The sequence below is a fragment of the Pongo abelii genome, chromosome 4 (assembly GCF_028885655.2).
Source record: "Pongo abelii isolate AG06213 chromosome 4, NHGRI_mPonAbe1-v2.0_pri, whole genome shotgun sequence".
In the NCBI taxonomy this organism is placed as follows: Eukaryota; Metazoa; Chordata; class Mammalia; order Primates; family Hominidae; genus Pongo; species Pongo abelii.
Genome location: NC_071989.2, coordinates 179,517,270 through 179,530,519, shown reverse-complemented (window position 1 = coordinate 179,530,519; position 13,250 = coordinate 179,517,270). Strand labels below are relative to the sequence as shown.

General features: G+C 46.3%; 1 protein-coding gene and 1 pseudogene across 2 annotated transcripts in view; one reads left to right on the top strand and one right to left on the bottom strand.

Annotated features, from left to right (window-relative positions):
• KCNIP1 (potassium voltage-gated channel interacting protein 1) overlaps positions 1 to 13,250 on the bottom strand; it is a 235,320-nt gene that overhangs the window by 73,576 nt on the left and 148,494 nt on the right. The window lies entirely within an intron of this gene.
• On the top strand, positions 4,885 to 5,694 carry LOC112133516 (ADP-ribosylation factor-like protein 6-interacting protein 1; annotated as a pseudogene).

Genomic DNA, 13,250 nt, shown 5'->3' with positions numbered 1-13,250 from the left:
ATGGTCAAATTTCTCTTGGAAATATGACTTTGTTTGGAGTGTGTGGACAGGATTGGAGAAGAGTACAGACAGGGTTGAAGGAGGGTGCAGATAGGATTGGAGGAGAGTATAGAAAGGATGGTGGAAGGGAGTGTACACAGGGCTGGAGGAGGGGGCAGGAGTGAACGCACAGGCCAGGTGGGAGCGGTGCAGAGATCCATGAGACACAATGGTAAAGCTGCTGGGCCATGGTAGGTGGGAAGGAGAGGAGAGAGATGTCGGTGCAGACTCTCAGAGGGCAGGATAAACAGGACTTGATTGATTAGGGGTGTAGGGGAGGAAATGTCAAGGTTGACTCCCAGGCCTCTGGTCTCGGGACCAGGATGTGGGTGGAGCAGTTCCCTGAGCGGGGAACACTGGGGCAGGACAGATTGTAAGATGACCTAAGGGTGAATTTAGTTACATTTCTCAGGCAAGGGGCATTTGATGAGAAATCCAGAACATTCTCTTTCTGTTCTTCTAACTCTGGCAGTGCCCAAACTCCTTGTCTTCTGTAGGAGAAACCCTGGATTCGGGCTAAAATCCCCCTCAGCTGGCCTGGTGTAGCTGCTGGGGGAGAGGCAGCTGGGTGGAGACGAAGCCCAGGCACCCTCCTTTCTCTTACTGAAACATGACATGCACCAGCTTCAGCATGGTGGGAGAGCAGCCTCTGTCTATGAGACTCCGGCAAGTCCAAGTTGGAATAAGCAAGTGTGGGATGATTTAAAGGCTGGGACTTTAAAGTCAAATGCCCCAGAGTTTCAGTCTGGCTCAGATGTTTAGCAACTGTGTGACCATGGACAAGTCATTCCAAGACTCAGGTCTCAGTCTGGAAAATGGAGCTGACATATTCCCTTGGGAGTCGTTGAGAGGATCAGAACCAACACCTGAGGCAGGATGATCTGAAGTACCACTCAGAGCTTTTCCCCAGTGTCTTCTTCCCCATCCCCCATTCCTGGTTCAAGAAGTGGTGAGGTGGCCTCTTCTAGGTGTCCTCAGGGTGGCTTTTAGGCAAATGCCAAGAAAAAGAGAAGAGCACCTATGAGCCTAGTTTTTGAGTTTTAAGGAAGACTTTGCAACTCAGATTCTTGGCTTTCCAAAGCCCAGTACTTGAAATGCTCAAGCAATAAGTTGGGTGCCTTAACCAATAGATCTTGAAGAATATGTGAGGGTGTGTGGGATAGGTTTTTCCCCAGGGAGTGGAGGAAGATTCTCTGGGCCAGAGGGAAAGGAGGATAGACAGAGGAGGAGCAAGAGACTCAAACACTGAGAGTGTTTCTGATCCCACTCTCTCTAGGACCAGGCGAGGGCTTGTGCCCATGATCTTGTGACAACAGAACCTAAGCTCTTAAGTAGGCTTTGAGATTCAGGACAAGTGGCCTTGGTGCCTCTTCCTGGATGTAGCTTGGGGAGGTGGCAAAGCTTCTGGCTGTCCTCCACTCCAGGACTGTTTGGTGGCAGGAAGGCAGGAAAGGCCCCAGTCCTCAGATTGGAGAGGAGATTCTCCGGGAGATTAGCATCTCCTGGAGAAGGACGAGCAGAGACCTGGGCAGTCTTAGAAAGGACTTGCAGTTAAACCTGGAAGAAATGGGATGCTTTGGTGGACTTGGGGCTGGAGACAGAGGAAACGTGATTGCAGCACAGCCTTCAGTGATGGAGGGTCATTCCTCCCCCAGGTAGCTCCTCCCTCAACAGTGCCAGGGCACCTTATAAATTCTCTAGTGGGAAAAGAAGGGAAAGAACACCCTACATAGACTGCAAACTCTTCGCACTGGCTGAGCTTATGCCAAATAAACTAAAACTAAAATATCCATGCCCAGCTGAATGAGGACTCAAGAAAGAAGTCAAATTCAATTATAGAAAAATAGAAGCTACGTTTCTGCAATACCTGGATCGGGTGCCTGAAATCTGCTACCTACAGTGTGTCTACATTCAATAAATGCTGGCTATGGTCATTAGATAGTGGATTGGTGTCCTCCCCTGACTGGAGTGCAGATGGCAAGGAGGAGCCTCCACTGTGTCTGCAGCCAGGCCTGGAGACAAGGAGTGACTGCTGCATTGTGCTCAAGCCTTGCAAGGAAAGGTCTATGTTGTACACATTGAGAGGAGACCCAAGAAGTAGAAATTGATGTTGGAAAGATGTTTGAGCTCCTCCAGGGCAGGCTGGCATCTGATTCCTGTTGCAATCTGTGGCATTCAGCACAGCATCGATATCTAATACATAATTGCGGGTTCAAAAATCAGCATGTGCTGAATGAATGAATGAGTGGGTAGGTGGGAATGATATGCTTTTATGTTGAATTGCAGCGATGAGAAGGGTATAATATGGGGCTGGGGGAGCAGTAGCCCATGTGTCTTTTTGGCCTCAGCTCCTTTGCTATCCTGGAGATCAAGCAAGTCCTCTGCTGTGTCAAGAATGCAGCTGCTGAAGGCCCCAGGGGAGGTGCAGAACTCGCATCTAACCTCACTGCTTGTGGTCTTAAGACTTCTCTGTTCCTGTTCACCCAAACAAACCAGGGATGGCAGCATCTTTGGGATTCCCCAACTCCTAGAACTGTGGAGTTGGCAAGGGTCTCAGATGCCATCTAATATCACTCCCTCATTTTACAGGCCAGGAAAAGTCAGACATACCTCGGCCAAGGTCAGACAGGAAATTGTGATGGATGTGACATTCTGAGTCACGCATGTCAATGTACACGCAGAAACACATACCCACATTTCCCCACACACACCGCAGTGGAACACACAGACCCCTGTGTGGGCCCCCCCCATGTGCTTCACATCATGGATGCCCTCAAATGTGTAACTCAAGCCTCACTCAGCCTCTCCTTTGAGCTCCGGACTCATGCCATCAGCCATCTCCTCAACCTCTCTACCTGGGTGGCTGACAGGGTGATCAAACATATCAAGTCCCAAACCAAACCCTTGGTTTCTGTCTCACCAAATGCCCCTGAACAGATCTTCCAGAAAATGCCCATTCTATCATATCAGCCACCTAGGTGTCATCTGAGAGCGTTCTCCTTCCTCACCCTTCCAGTCCCCAGGGAAATCCTCTGCAGGCCCCATTGGCTCCATCTCTAAGATATATCCCAAACCTCGACTTGTTTATCTCACTGGTTCTTTTGCCATGTGAGCTTTCTCTGTGAACAGCGAGCCCATGCTGGCTCCTGTCCAGGACACACAGCAGTGAAGGCACAAGAGTGGCCAAGGGCAAGTCTGCTGAGCTCTGCTGGGCGCGGAAGGAGGGATAGACTGGGCATAGTGGGAGGGTTGGGGAGCCCTGCTGGTCAGGAGCCTGGAGCTCCACATTGGTGGGACTCTGGGGGCCATCTGACAAGAAGAAGGAGAGGACCCATCCCTCTCTTCCCATGTCGCTAGAGGCAGACACTAAGCCCAGGGTTGAAATCCACATATGGGTGAGAGACGAACACAGGACAGGCTTGGAGTCCTGGTCTCCCCTCACCCTAGCTCTTTAGCTGCCACCCAGCTAGTCAGGGAAGGACATAGGAACAAATATCATTAGCTGGGTGTCTCCTGGCAGAAACCATAAATCAAAAAAAGTGTTATGCTCCAAACCCAGACTGGCACTGCACTGTGATTTACTTTAAGTAGACAAATGAATGTTTTTTATAAAAATCATTCTCCTTTAAATATTAAGGGGGAAAAGTTTTCCATTTTCTTTGGTATGGTTTTTATTATATCTTGAGGGCAAAGACTTCCAATTTCAAAATGGAAATCAATGAGAAACATGATTGAATTTAGGAAACATGGTTTTACAGCCAACAGTTTTGGGCTGTGCCAGAAGTTCTGAAGGTTATAACTATATCTATAATTCATACTAATATTTTGAGGATTTGAAAAGCAGCTGGGTCTTAGTTTCTTGAGAAGCTAACTTCAAGTTGGTAATGTCCTGTGTTCTTTGGGAGCCAGAGATACCTTGAGATGAGTTGATTTCCTTGCATCTTTCTTCATGCTCCTCCCAACTCTGTGGGCCATGGGAACAGTTAGATGGGCTAATGTGCCTTAAGGAAATAGGCCAGAATAAGCAATACATGGCAGCTCTTATGACCATTCTACTCCCGGAAGGAGCTCAAAGGGGCCAGGAAATATTCAGGGGCTTATCAGGAGATGAACGATGGAGATCTGAGGACACAGAAGCAGTTCTATTAAAAATAATGCCAAAAACTACAATTACTTTTGCACCTGCCTAATAATAGTCAAAGATCTTATCTCAAAGTTAGGGTTCTGAGAGAAGACGAAAACACAGGACAAAAAAGCAAGGAGTCTTGTTCTGAGCCTGGTTCCAGATAAAAAGCAGAATATTCCCTGAGCTGTGCATGTTAACTCCTCACTGCCTCCGCAAATTTTTAAGATTTTGGATCTGCAAGATTCTGGGAAGTCCTCAGGAAAGACCTCTCTATAGAAAGAAGGAGAAAGGGGGAAAGGAAGAAGAGACTCCTCCAAAAGGTGTTTATGATGCTTCTCTCCATGCGGTAGGAATTCAGGCGACGTGGTTTTTCTTCTTTCTAGTTCGCTGTGTTTCCCAAACTTTCCATAGCGGACACACATTGCATTTATAATAAAGGCCAAGATTCCTGAACTCTCCCTTGTATTCCCCTCTACTCCCACCCATGCCTTTGTCATTAGTCCCTCTGAAGTATCCTAATTTGGGTGTCCCTCTGTTTCTTGTGGGGATCCTGACATACACCCACCATGAATGGAAGGTAATTGTGACCACGAAGAGAGCAAAGCAAAATGATACTGTGAAGTCCTAGTGAGAGGCAGCTGCTTTCCAAAGGCTCTTAGGACAATGCCCACCTACTTTGGATTTTTTAAAAAAGTGATCAGGCTGTGGTCGCCGTGCGGGTCTCGGTTGGAGGGCTCACTGGGTAGGTGGCCTGCGCTCGTAGAGACTGCATCCCCGAGACGATGGCGGAGGGAGATAATCGCCGCACCAACCTGCTGGCTGCAGAGACTGCAAGTCTGGAAGAACAGCTGCAAGGATGGGGAGAAGTGATGCTGATGGCTGATAAAGTCCTCCGATGGGAAAGAGCCTGGTTTCCACCTGCCATCATGGGTGTGGTTTCTTTGGTGTTTCTGATTATCTACTATCTAGATCCATCTGTTGTGTCCGGCGTTTCCTGTTTTGTTATGTTTTTGTGCTTGGCTGACTACCTTGTTCCCATTCTAGCGCCTAGAATTTTTGGCTCCAATAAATGGACCACTGAACAACAGCAAAGATTCCATGAAATTTGCAGCAATCTAGTAAAAACTCGACGCAGAGCTGTGGGTTGGTGGAAACGCCTCTTCACACTAAAGGAAGAAAAACCTAAGATGTACTTCATGGCCATGATCGTTTCCCTTGCTACCGTTGCTTGGGTGGGACAACAAGTCCACAACCTGCTTCTCACCTAGCTGATAGTGACTTCCTTACTATTGCTTCCTGGACTAAACCAAAGTGGAATCATTTCGAAGTACATTGGAATGGCCAAGAGGGAGATAAACAAACTTCTCAAACAAAAAGAAAAATGAATGATTCATCTGCTTTAATCAGTGTGATTAATGCAGCACCCATTGCCCCGGGAACGGTTTCTGCTGTACTATCTGGATACTAAAATGTTATGGAAGTAGCTCTTTGCTCTCCCTCACTCTGCCCTTAGTTAATAGAAATTCAGACTCGCCAAGTAAGGCTTTGTGCATAGTGTCTTGTGTATAGTTGAGTACGTTCTTAGCAGTTGGCTTCATGGACAACTCATTAGTGTGTATGATTTGTTTTGACTTTTCTTACCCAGCGTTAATTGAATTCTGGCTTTTAGACAACTTCCTTTTTGTAGTGGTGAACCTTGTCCTTTAGTACAGTGCGAGTGAATCTGGATAATTGTTCATCTTTGCTTTAGCTTAGATACCATGTAGTGGTCTGTGGCTACAGGAAGCTGGTTCTGTCTGCTTCCACAGTCTGCTTACAAAACTGTCTGACTTTATGAATATAGAGACCAAGTTTAACACTTCTGATGAAGAGACCAATTAAGATTCATTCCTCATTCTGTTTCTTTCTAGTGGGAGAAGAGTCCCCATGAAATAAAATGAAACTGATTCCATGCACTAGTACGTGTAGGCTTCTCCCTTGTGCAAAGCTTAGCAATTGTAGGAAACTTTGACCTTTTTGTCCAAAAAAAGGAATGTCTGACAGGCTTAAGCTTTCATCCCCTTGCACTGAGACTCAAAGTTAGTAAATCCTTAAAGGGTTTTTAATAGCAGACTTCGAAAAGACTGCATTTAGGATTTCTAGCATGCTTTTTATTTCAGATTTTCAACTGACATTAGCTATAGTATATAGTAGGTTAAGACTCATGTCTATGACTTTCACTCTAAGACCAGCAAAAGGACAGCAGTCTTCTATGTTTAGTCAAGATTCATTTCAGTAGAAGATAATCTTATCTAATTTTTGAGATCAGAGTAAGCCTTTTAAGGTAAACCTCAAAATTCTCATTTTATGGTAATACTGGCCATTTTAGTCCCCTAGGTTTGACATGAGAGATAGTGACTACACTGGTGTCTGACTTTTTTCCTAGAGATTTCTCCCTGAAAAATACAAGGGCTGTTGGTGAGAGCACACTTGAGGTGATGATAGTTGGCCTCTGGTCTACAAAGATTTCATAACTCCTTGGAAAGCTTCTTATAATCATTCTTAACTTCTTGGTAGCTAGAAATTTAGAGTAGTTGAAATCTTTAGGAATGAACTTCTGAGGGCCAAAAAATGTGACTGACTTGGGAACAATTCTTAAACTGATTAACTAGCTGTAATATTGTTTTGTGAATTTATTGCACTGATGTTGTACCTTGTGGTATATCTGTCCCTATTAAATAAGTGTTGTTTTCTCCTCTTTAATATTGCTGTAAACAGTGGTGCCCATTGTAGCATATGTTTGATTTTTTTTTAATATTTCATAAGAAAACTACCTTAATTTTACCTTACTTTCATTGTAAATAAGCCTGTCTTCCTATCTGGATTTTTTTTGTGTATACATATTCTACTGATAAACTACTTTTGCAGTTTTAATTCTGTATTATTTCTTCTACTTTGTTTTGTGTAAAAGGGGAAAAAATAAAAAAAGCTGGAATCAAAAAAAAAAGTGATCAGAGAAGACTAGCTCATATTAGGCAAGCATTAAAGGAACACAGGCAAGAAGTACCACTTGGTCCTTGAGCAGTCAGGACTGAGAGGCTAGGAAAAGAGTCCCTCAGTATGTGTCTCAATGCTTTTGATGCTGGGCCCGGGGACCACCTAAATAAGCTCACAAACCATAGGCCCCATGACTTTGGAAACATCGACTTAGATGGCTGCTCGTGATCTGTCAGCTGTGAAGCTGTCTCAGTTTCTAGGCTCCCAAACCCCCAACAGGAACCTGAGAATGGTTATATGTTCAGACCTACCGTGGAAAACATTGCTGTCTTGGGAATTTGGGACTGGTGCAGTCTTTGCAGAGACCGTCTCAAATGCAAATCTAGTGGAGTCATTTGGCTCCATTGATTTCTTCTTCCATTCTCTTGCTCACTCACCAAGTACGTCTCATGCTCTTGCTGTGGCCTGGATGCTGTGCTAGACTCTGCAGCCTTAAATGGTTCATGAGACAGACCCTTCCTCAGCTGCCCACCACCGGCAGAAAGGGCAGGTCTGTACACACTATGAGATCTGTGTGATCTGCCCCTCTCCCTCTACCTCCAAAACTCATCTGCCATCTCTAGGAAAAGCGATCTCTGTGAGCTATAGTTTGAATACTTTTCCCCTCAAAAACTCATGTTGAAACTCAATCTCCAATGTGGCAGTATTGCGAGGTGGGACCTTTAAGAGGTAAATCGATTTGTGGGTTAATGAATTAATGGATTATTTGAGGAGTGGGACTGGTGGCTTTTTAGGAGAAACCTGAGCTAGTGCACTCAGCCCCCTCACCATATGATGCCCTGTGCTGCTTTGGGACTATGCAGGGAGTACCTGCCCCTGGCAAGAAGGGCTCACCAGATGTGCTCCCTCAACCTGGGACTTCCAAGCCTCCATAACCATAAGAAATAAATTCCTTTTCTTTATAAATTGCCTAGTTTCAGGTGTTCTAAGCAATAGAAAAGGGACTGAGACACTATGTAGCACCCTATTCTCTTTTACTTCTTCGGTGGAGTCCCCTATGCCATTCTTTTTGGTCTCTGAGTATTTGCTTATACTGATCCCTCTGCCTGCAATGCCTTTCCTTTAGGTTCAACTCAGGTGATACCTCCTCTCTTTAGGTCCCTGCTTAGATACCTCTTAGAGAGCCTCATGAGGACTCTATCCCAGCAGGTATCACATCTGTGTCCCTGTCTGTGTCCTGCCCTGGGTTTTGAAGGTTTTGAGGCCATAGCCTGGGTATTATATTCATTTCTCAACATGCCTGGAGTCCAGCAGCAGGTCTGGCATGGGTTGCTGTGCAGTCAAAGTTTGCTGAGTGGCTGAGTGACTGTGAGGACATCCAGTGATGTGCAGCCTGGTGGGAAGCTCATCTGATTGCACCGGTCTGCAGGTACACACATGCACTCTTACAGCAGCTTGTTTTGCACTAGCACCAAAGTCTGTCTCACTCTTTTTAACCAAAAACTTACCCTCAACAGTTGGAGATCTTAGGGGATGGGATAGGTTATTTCTGTAGGAGCTGGGGAAGTGCGAGGGACCTAGAATGATGTGGGGAAGCTGTCCCTCCTCGGGAAAGGGTTAATCTCAAGGGTGGTCAGGGGCATTTGACATGGAGCGACAGAGCTGGAGGGCCCACAGAGGCCCATCAAGCCAACCAGCACCTTCCAGATGGAAACTGAGGCCTGAGCCAAGGCAGTGGTGGGTGCCTGCCCTAAGGAATGGGTGGCAGAGCTGGGACTCAAAACCGGAGCTCTTGGCCCCCTCCTCACCCTCATTTCCCAGGACTTGGAAGCGCTGAGTGGGGGCCTCCGCTCACATTCGAAAGACTTACTGAGTTGGCTGGGCGTGATGGCTCATACCTGTAATCCCAGGACTTTGGGAGGTTGAGGTGTGCAGATCACCTGAGGTCAGGAGTTCAAGACCAGCGTGGCCAACATGGTGAAACCCCATCTCTACTAAAAATAAAAAAATTAGCCAGGCATGGTGGCATGTCTGTAGTTCCAGCTACTCAGGAGGCTGAGGCAGGAGAACTGCTTGAACCTGGGAGGTGGAGGTTGCGAGATCATGCCACTGCACTCCAGCCTGGGCAACAGAGTGAGGCTCAGTCTCGAAATAAAAAAAAAAAAAAAAAAAAAAAAAAGAGAGAGAGAAAAGAAAAGAGAGACTTACTGAGTCATGTCTATGCACATGGACAGCCAGAGTGAAGCTGATGTGCTGAGCATGGGGACGGGTGGGGATGGGCATGGGTGAGGGCTACAGCGGGAGCCAAGGGCCTTGCTGACCTGTGGCTCCCTCCCCATGTGCGCTGTTAAGGGGACAGCGAGAAGCAGCCATGCAGTTGTTGGGATGATGCTCCACAGTTCTGCTTGAACCCTACTAGCTACTCGAGGTAGGAGGTGGAGGAAAATGTCTATGAGATGGTGACTGTGCTGGCCAGTCCCCATTTGCCCCTCCATGTCCACTCTGCTCTCTGCCCCTGGAAGCTGATCTTCATGGGTGGCCTCTCCCAGGCTCCCATGACCTCTAGCTTATAACAGGATGCAGCCGGTGGGAAGTTGTGGGTGCTCACAGGGTCTTCATTGTCCAGCTCTCTCCTGTTGAGTTGGGGACTGGCAGTGGCAGCTGAGGCTCACACTGGGTGGCCCTGACATACAGCGCAGGTCTGTCTCTCTGGGTTCTGCCCTTCAGGCTCAGGGATGGTAGTAGCTTCCTGCTACTAGTTCTGGGGCATGTTACACTCTCTTGTCTTTCTCTTAACCCCTCCCATACTTCTATAAACAGCCTTCATAAAACTCCCTGCAGATGCAGGCCTGGGATTGTCACAAGGACTTAAAATTGCAATTAATTCTTGTGTGTTGCTTGCACACTTGGTGTGTGCACTGAGCTTCATTCTGGGAAAACTGAGAGGAAGCTGTTCACAGGGCTGGGCCCATATAGGCACTCCATCAACTGAAGCTTTGCCTATTATTAGAACAGGGTTCCCAGTGACTTGGAGCACTTAGAGGCCACATCCTCCCTGGCCATGCCCCTCAGAGCCATGCTACTCTCGCTGCTTGTGGAAGGCAGGTTGGCAAGAGGTCAGAGTTCTGAGCCTTGGAGTATGAGGAAGGTCAGTACCCAGCCTGTTTTGTCCTCTCTTGCTCTCCCCCACCTCAACCTCATACTAGCCCTTTGGGGCCCAAAGCCTTTCCAGGACTCTTGGAAAACTTTCTCCTATGCATAGATTTTTCTAATTTCTTGCTGGGTGGCCGAACCATTGGTCAAAGAGCAAGATGACTGATTGGTTTGAGAGAGGCTGGTTTCTCGAATAGGATTTCCCTCCACAGCGGCAACATGGTAATTAAACTTTGCTATGGTTGGGGGAACAAATTTTCCCCAAGCAGGGTGTCAATTCTCAGACCACAGTGCAAGTCAGAAGTGGAGTGGAAACAGGGTTATGGTCCCAGCACTGAAAGCCATTTCTCCTCTACTCTGACACACCAAGGAGAGGCAAGAGCAGCCTGAACCACCTGAAACTGGGGAAGAAGTCAGCTTTGCAGATCTCAGTAAACTCCAAATGCCTAGCAACACATCTAGGACCTGTCTTGGTGAAGGTGGGCCTAGAAATTGCTATTGGCCAATGGTGGCGGGAACCACACCATACTCTTTGGTCTTGGTTTGATGCATGTGAATTTAACCAGAGCAAAATGGGATCCGGGGAGAAACTGAGCTTTGCCAGCTAAAGCAGTTCTCCAGAGTGAATTATGCCTTCCCTGGCCTTGGCTTCCACATGTCTCCTCTAGGCAAGCATCTCACTGGGCTGAGTGTGACCTGCATTTTAACATACATTGAAAATCTGTCATTTTTATACAACATGGCCCTGAATATTAATGCACTCTGACTTCCTCATCTACTGCACAACTAAAGAAAGAGAAATTTCTCCCAACAAATCAGGAAAAATATTAGTTTTGTTGGATGTATTTTGAGTTGGCATATTTACATGTATTTTAAGAATGACTTAAGATATTTTGAAGGTAATTTTGAGTATACCCAATTTTTATCTTTTGTGCTGGCTCCAGAGCCACTTAAGTCATTATTTTGTAATATATTTTATCCAGCCAACTTACAGATCCTTATTTTTGTAAGTGGTAATGATGCAAACTTGATTCTGGCTCATTTTTGAATTGTTCTGAATTTAAGATTGGCAAGCTCCAAAGTAATGGTTTTATGATATACCTTATAAATACAGTTCAGAACCAGGTACTGTTAACAGTCTTACATTAGCTTAACATTATCTTACTGTATTCCAAAAAGCATAAAGAAAATCTCTGTTCACACCATTAACCAGATGATGTGAATGCAAGTCATGTACGTAAGTATGAAACTACTGACTGCAAGCATACTCTGGAAATTAGTTAACATTGTAATCTTTGCCAACAAATGGCTAACCTAATTTACCCACAGGTGGACTTGAGCTGTTTCCAGATGCCTGATATGCAGGTAAATCACAGGTAATATCTGCATGGGAAAGAGTAATGAACAAATCCAACAGTAGCTGGAACGAATACTTTGCTTTAAGTAATATCTATCTTTTACCCTCATTAAATACATTAATATTCATGGGTAAATGATTGTATATATGCATTTCCTACTGTAATGACCCAGATTCAGCCAATGCCCCCCCTTTGAAAATGGATACCCAGCATTACAGTACAACACAATTTTATTGTGACTAGAATAGTACATACAATTTATGGATTTATTACCTCTTTGTGGACATGACTAGAATGTGAGCTCCTTTGGGGCTTTGGTTGCATTTTACCATTTGGAGCACCCACCATGGCCCTGAAGCACAGTGCCTGGCACAGAGTAGGTGCTCAGCAATGCTCAATATGTGGAAAACGGGTGCCTGGGTCAATGGCATGGATCCTCCACAGCAGAAGAGCTCAGAAAAAGCAGCTCATAGTGGTTGCAGGGACCAGGGCAGCCTTCTCAGAGAAGGTGGGACAAAGTTGAGCCCCAAAGAAGGGCAAGGCTTGGCACTGGTAAATGGAGTGCAGAGGATGCTTCAGAATGAGAGAAGGGAGTGACAGATTTGGGCACTGGTGCAGAGGTTGGAACGTGAAAAGGATGGTGTGACCTTTGTAGAAGATGAATTGACAGATGAAGGGGACCACTGTGAGCTTGCCAGACTAGCACCCTCTTTTCTAGGAAATGTCCTCCCCTGATTCAAATGATTTTAGTGAAAATTTCAATATTCCTGCAATATGAGCTCCTCCTGGCCATCAGTTGCTTTGCCCAGGGTGGGAGTGGAAGGCTGGAGCTAAGGGCATCAAGTCACCCTCTCCTGGGAGGCCAGGCTTCTGGTATACACCTGGAGTTACTGGTGGCCACATTCTGCCATGGATATTGGAAAAATGACAGCATGTCTATAAGTAAAGGGAAACAAGCAGAGAAGACAGAGAGAGACAGAGAGAGAGAGAGGGAGACTGAGCTTCCTGAGTGCTGTGCCGCTCCAGGTCCTGGTTCCACGTGAGGCCCTCTTGCCATCCTGCATTAGTATGCCTCTGAGAAGTCCCTCTTTTTGGCTTAAGATAAGTAGAGCTGGTTTCTGTTACTTGGCACTAAATTAGAGATTTTTACATTCATTTGTAGCCTGAGGCTGGATTGGGCAGAGAGGGCATCACAAATTATTGCCCAAAACCAAGTCTCAACCCCAGAGGTAGCCTCACAGATCCCTATTTGATGATGATGATGATGATGATGAAGAGTGAGGAGAAGGAAGCAAAGGAGAAGATATGTTCGTGATGCCACTTTCTGCTCTTTTCCAAGGACACTGAGCTGATCACCACTGGGCAGCAACAATGCTTGCTGAAGCCTCAGTCCAGCCAGGGGGAGAGTTTCCCCAATTCCTCATGGACACACGGCGAGATGCAAAATTCCAATTCCAGAAACTCTGACAGATGCCATCCCTCTTGGCTCGTATTGAAAGGAATGGGGTTCGCAGCTGGGCTGACTTTTCTCCAATTGCTGTCTGCATGCCCAGCAGACTGGTCCCCTACTCCTTTCCCTTGGGGTAAGTGGATGCAGG